The sequence below is a fragment of the Glycine soja genome, chromosome 18, assembly GCF_004193775.1.
Source record: "Glycine soja cultivar W05 chromosome 18, ASM419377v2, whole genome shotgun sequence".
Taxonomy (NCBI): Eukaryota; Viridiplantae; Streptophyta; class Magnoliopsida; order Fabales; family Fabaceae; genus Glycine; species Glycine soja.
The window spans coordinates 33,436,244-33,442,912 of NC_041019.1; the positions used below are offsets into that span (position 1 = coordinate 33,436,244).

At 43.0% G+C, this 6,669-nt stretch overlaps 1 pseudogene; it reads right to left on the bottom strand.

Moving 5' to 3' along the window:
• The window catches only part of LOC114397166, a 28,863-nt pseudogene extending 22,194 nt beyond the window's left edge, over window positions 1-6,669 (bottom strand).

A 6,669-nucleotide genomic window follows, 5' to 3' on the forward strand; every position in this document is an offset into this window, starting at 1 on the left:
CTGCTATGTTATTTTCATTATTCAGAGCTTTGGTTTTAGGTTTTCACGTTTTTCTGTGCCCTTGTTACAGTTTCCGTTCTTAATGCAAATTTCCATTTTCTGCTTCTAATTACGAGTTCATTCTTGCTTCTTCTTCTACTTTCATTTACGTTTCTGTTCATTTACGTTCTTGTTCATTTACGTTTCTGCTTCATGTTTCATTTGCGTTTTCTGTTTGAATCCATGGAAGGCTAGATTTTCTGGTGTTGTTTCCTTTTGAGGACGAAGCCCAACTCTCTTTGAGGTTTCGTTTGTAATGTGGTTTCCTGGCAGTTTTTCCTTCACCAGTTATCCCAATTTCGTGAATATTAATCAGTGCACGCTTCGTGTTCGATTAATTGCCTCTGAGCCTAACTTGCGTTCATGCTTAATAGACGAAGGGCTAACTGGTGTATGTGGTGCCTAATCACGTATTGAAAACCCTAAGTTGATTTTCGCTTAGTAAATTGAAATAGGGTTGGATTAAGTGGTTGACTGTTAGGGACAAATTCTCCATAACCCAGGATAAGAGAGTGGCTTCTGAATCCGAGGAAACAACCCATTTTTAATATTAGTAGTTTTGTATTCCATTTTATTTGTTCTGCTCTTTAATTACCAAACAACCAACCCCCCCCCCCCCCCATCGTTACTGTTACTGCAAGTATATTATGAACATTTGGCTTGTCACTGCTCGTTGGGAAACGACCTAGGATCACTTCCTAGTTACTGCATTTTCATGTTTATTTGATTCAGGTACGGCCTCGATCAATACGATAACGGACAAATGCAGGAACGATATGTTCATTATGATGCCATGAAGAGATGCTTATGCGATGCATGATATGAATGCATTCACAGACACAAGGGCCTGGAAAATTATCTCTTCTTACTTGCGCATTCAGGGGTGCAGTGCCCATGTGTGCAGTTTAAGAAGGTGATATGGATTTTCCGGCTTCCCATGACAAAACACGAGACCAACATACAACACGTGCGTGACGACATGATGCAGACACGCAAAAGCATAACACGGGGATGTACACAATATGGCAATATCCACAAATAATCATACAGCAAAGCCATACATGACATTTAGGTTATATGCATGGCAGTGTTTAAAATGGCACGTAGCGTGTTTGCTCCGTGCCCCTATTTTTGGGACCTATAGGATAATATCTAGGGGTCTCTAATAACTACTCCCAACGATCCATATCTCACATGGCTATTTCTAGAGGTATCATCACTCAAGATAATAATATTGTAGCGGTATGGAATACCAGTGACAACACATTATAAAGAGAGAAAGATCTAGACGAGGTTTCACTATTATAAAGCAAGTCGGAGACCTAGAATGACCATAGATCCACCTCCACTCCTTAGATTTCCATGAACCCGAGTATAGGGCCCCTTTTTACTCAAACCCATGGGTGCTTAGAATGCGGTGTAAAAATGTGGAAAAGACAACATTTATCATATTTACACAATTAAAAAAAAAATGCACACACAAAGTTTCACAATTCCATAATTTCCTAAAATAGGCCTAACTCACAAAATAATCCCCAGTGGAGTCGCCAACTGTCGCAACCTACCCTTTTGCGGGTGAGCGAGGCGAGGCTCACGGGTGCATCTTCCAAAGGAGGAAAATGCGCGGAGTCGCCACCAACGTTTATTTGTGGGAAACGTCGGGAAAACCGAAGGAAACCGGTCATGAAGAATATTCCAGATTCGGGAGTTGTATTTACGTTTGAGGAATGTATTAGCACATCTCACGTTTGTCCCAAAGGACAACAACCTTAAATTAGAATTGTGTGAAATTGTGTATCTAAACTTTTATTCCTTTTTTATTTTTGATGTCGACAAAAGCGGGGCTCTTACTCCTACGTACCCTCCATCGAAGAGGAAATCAGACCTACGTAGTTCTTTCTAAAGGGCGAATCAAGCGATTCTTTTTACTTGGAAGAAGGTCCTTTTAAGGCGTTGGACCTTAAAATGACCCATTTTTACTTGGTGAGAAAAACTGAGGTATCGAACCTTTAAAATCCTTTTTAGTGATTTTTTTTGCGGACGAGCTTGACTTTGCGAGTTGATTTTAGCCTTAGTTTCACTTTAGTTATTAGTCAATTCAATTAAGAAAGAGAAATCCCAAAGAGAAATGTCTGATTGATTTTTTTAGTTTATTTTACTAAAAGATATTTTTTGATTATTATATTATTGTTTTACCTCTTTTTGGTTTCCAACGTGGTTACGGCATGACCGAACGGTTGGATTTCATTTTCACAGAAATTAACGGATATTACAAATCAAATGATCGGTGAAAATTTATTTTATTTTTTGATTAGGCGAGAAAATGACTTAAGTAAATGACTAAAACACGTCAAAAGGGGGTACAGAAAGTAAATGAAACGAGAATAAAAGTACGCGAAACAAGTGGGGACCACTAAGGGTACATAGAATGAATTGAAAAGTTCGATTTCGGGAACTTACCGGTTGAAGACCGAAGAACGACGAAGAACGAATGACGAACGACAAAGAACGGTTGAAAATCTTCGCGAAATCACCCACGGAAACGTTACAGAAACGTTACGGAAGCGCCTCGGCTTGGATTTTCTTCACGGTAACAATTTTCCTCACTAATTTTAAGTGATTACGAAGTACCAGAAGGGCTGAACCCCTTTCTCCGTCACTCCTCCCCCTATTTATAGGAAAATAGGGGAGGAGCTTGCCACCCAGCTCGTCCAGGCGAGCCAGGTTGCTTCCTCCAGAAGCAACCTCCTTGTGGAGGAATATCCTGGAAGGCCCAAGTGGGCCTGGTTGCTATTTGCACCCTTTTTTTTACTAAATACACCCCCTCTGCTTTTTTTGGTGATTCTTTTTCCGTAACGTTACGAAACTTTATGAATTTCGTAACGATACTTGTTTTCTTTCCGTAAGGTTACAGAACCTTATGGGTCATGTAATTACTCCTTTTTTAGCTTTCGGAATGTTACAGAAACTCACGGATTGCGTAGCAATACTTTCTTTTGATTTCGGGCATGTTACGAAATTTCATGGATTGCGTAACAATGCTTCCTTTTGATTTCCGGCATGTCTCGGAACTTCACGTATTGTGCAACAAAGGGTGCCAAGTACCTCGAAGCGGTCAACCAAAGGTTGCACGCCATCAAACAATAGTCCCCGGATGAAATTAGGGTATGACACATGGGTCAGGGTGAAAAAAGGTGCAGAAGACGATGTTAGTCTCTGCACGTCAACGGGCTCGTTTGCCCCTGGTTGACGAAAGGTGCGGATAACCATACGGTACCCCCGCATGTCACCTGACTTCATGGGTCAGGGTGACAAAAGGTGCAGAAGATGACGTTAGTCTCTGCGCGTCAATGGGCTCATTTGCCCCTGGTTGACGAAAGGTGCAGATAACCAAGCGGTACCCCTACATGTCACCTGAATTCATGGGTCAGGGTGACAAAAGGTGCAGAAGACGATGTTAGTCTCTGCGTGTCAACGGGCTCGTTTGCCCCTAGTTGACGAAAGGTGTGAATAACCATACGGTACCCCCGCATGTCACCTGACTTCATGGGTCAGGGTGAAAAAAGGTGTAGAAGACGATGTTAGTCTCTGTGCGTCAACGGGCTCGTTTGCCCCTGGTTGATGAAAGTTCCGGATAACCATACGGTACCCCTGCATGTCACCTGACTTCATGGGTCAGGGTGACAAAAGGTGCAGAAGACGATGTTAGTCTCTGCGTGTCAACGGGCTCGTTTGCCCCTGGTTGACGAAAGGTGCGGATAACTATACGGTACCCCCGCATGTCACCTGACTTCATGGGTCAGGGTGACAAAAGGTGCAGAAGACGATGTTAGTCTCTACGCGTCAACAGGCTGGTTTGCCCCTGGTTGACGAAAGGTGCGGATAACCATACGGTACCCCTGCATGTCACTTTACTTCATGGGTCATGATGACAGAAACCGTTTGTACGGATAACCGCTTGGGTATCTCCGTACGTCACCTGACTTCACGGGTCAGGATGACAGAAACCGTTTGTATGGATAATCGCTTGGGTATCTCCGTACTCCACCTGACTTCACGGGTCAAGATGACAGAAAGCGCGGAAGATGACGTAAGTCTCCGCGTGTCAACGGGTTCGTTGGCCCCCGATTGACAAAGGGTGCAGAAGATGACGTTAGTCTCTGCATGTTACCGGACTCTGAGTTTGATAGATAGCGAAAGAATGTTTATACGGATAACCACTTAGGTATCTTTGCCTGCCACCTAACTTCACGGGTTAGGATCAACAGAAATTGTTTGTGCAGATAATCACTTGGGTATCTCCGCACGTCACCTGACTTCATGGGTTAGGATGATAGAAACCATTTGTACGGATAACCGCTTGGGTATCTCCTTACGTCACCTGACTTCACGGGTCAGGATGACATAAGGCGCAGAAGACGACGTAAGTCTTCGCGTGTCAACGGGTTCATTGGCCCCCGATTGACAAAGGGTGCAGAAGACGAGGTTAGTCTCTGCATGCTACCAGACTCTGAGTCTGACGGATAGCTAAAGAGTGTTTATAAGGATAACCACTTGGGTATCTCCGCTTGCCACCTAACTTCACGAGTTAGGATCAACAGAAATCATTTGTGCGGATAATCACTTGTGTATCTCCGCATGTCATCGGACTCACAGGTCACGATAGCAAAAGGTGGGGTGGTTGACAAAAGCGAGGTTTTTGCTCCTACTTATCCTCAATTCGTGATGAGGAACTCAGACCTACCTAGTTCTTTCTTTCGTGAGACTAAATAGTCTCGGTGTTCATTCACTAAAATGCGAACATGCTTTAGTAAAGAAACAAAACCTCCAACTGATCAGAGCAACATATTATTTTTTGATGAAAAACAATGTGTCTATTGGGGAAGGAGAGTATGCTGATGAAATTTTCTCATAACCATAAAATGAGATTTCGGATGTTAGCGTTCGTTCCTAAACGACCATTTAGAGGAAACACTAGGTCCAACAGAATAGAAGAAAATCACTCGAAGTGTATCAATCTCACACAGGTAAGAGTTTTATCCTAATTCCGAACCATTGATATGTTATGACTTAATTTTGCGAATCATTTCCTATCAAATCAAACATTACGTGCGTGATCACGGATCAATAGGACTTTTTTGGGAATGGTGTTTCGGTGAGGAATTTGGCTCTGAGTGTTTGGGCCTTTTCCTTTTCTGTTTTTGTTTAGTGTGGGGTGAGAAAGTCGCTAGCGCACAGGATTTTGGTTGGCAATCAAAGGGAGATGACCACTTCGGGTCGTGGTTTCCTTTCTTTCCTTATTTGGTGGTGACAACTCTGTATTGTTCAGATATTGTATGTCCAAAGACCTTTTTGCATATTTCTTTTGTTTTCTTCCGATCTTTGATCGGGAATTTTCTTTCTTTTTCTTTTTGCTTTCTTCCAATCTTTGACCGGGAATTTTCTTTTCTTTCCTTTTTGCTTTCAAAGGCAAGGATGGGCATTTTCACCTTGGATCAAGGTTTATGGTGAGTTTGGATTTTGGCTCAAGGCTTGTAGAACAACTGGACATGATATATGTCAGAGTGTTGGTTTGGTCAGCAGTTCAGGGATAAAGGAGATGTCCCACATTATTTCCATGATACACATGCAACACTGATGATTAGGAAATTTTACGCAAAACTGATCATGCATGCACCCATGCGAACACTCAAGCATTAAGTTTTTATGGTCATGTGACACTAGGGCTTAGGATTTATTTTTTCCAGTTTTAGTCAACCCAGTGCTCCCAAAACATGTTCTTTTATCAATTCACGCATTCATCTGAGTCCATTTGGGGCGTTCGGGAAAATTTTCACAGCATTCACCCTTCAGGTGTATACACATTTCCAACAAAAAACCCTTCGTTTTGATCGGTGAATTTTTGTTCAAAGAAAAGCTGGAAGTTATTTTCTTTTCAAAAACATGTTGGCTTTTTAGCTAACCAAATTTATTTTTCATTTATTAAGTTATTTTTAGTTATTTATTTTCTCTTTCTGAAAAGGTCGTGCGGATGAGGGCACACACGGCCTATGTACGTCAAATCACAAAGCAAACGGAGAAGAATGCAATCGTAAGTCGCAATAAAAAAAATAGTGACAAAATAACTGAGAGTCATAATGCCAGATCATAGCGGAAACAAAAACAATAACTGAAAGCAGTAATGTTAGATGACAACAAAAACAATAACTGAAAGCAGTAATGTTAATCACAAAAATGTGCAGCAACCTTGGTCATGTGGCTTCGCTTCCTCCCAAGAAACCGACCAGGTCATCATATCCTCATCCATACGGGATTCATCCGCCTCACCGGGGGATCCTGCAGGCTCCTCCCCTGCCTGGGCATCGGGCCAATCTCCAGGCCATGCGACCTCAGCCCCAAACTGCTACGGGGTAGGGCATACAAAAGAGGCGGAACCCTGCCCCTGCTGACTGAGGCTGAACCGGTAGAGACACTCGTGTATCTGCAACTATCCACGGTGGTTGGCCGCCTGCTGGCGAACCAAATGCTGTAGATACGCTCCACGCCCAGTGGCCCAGCCGAATCGGCCAGCTGAGGTGGCGGTGGTGCACCCGCATCCTGATGTGCATCACCCTGCGCCTGCCTAGGCAT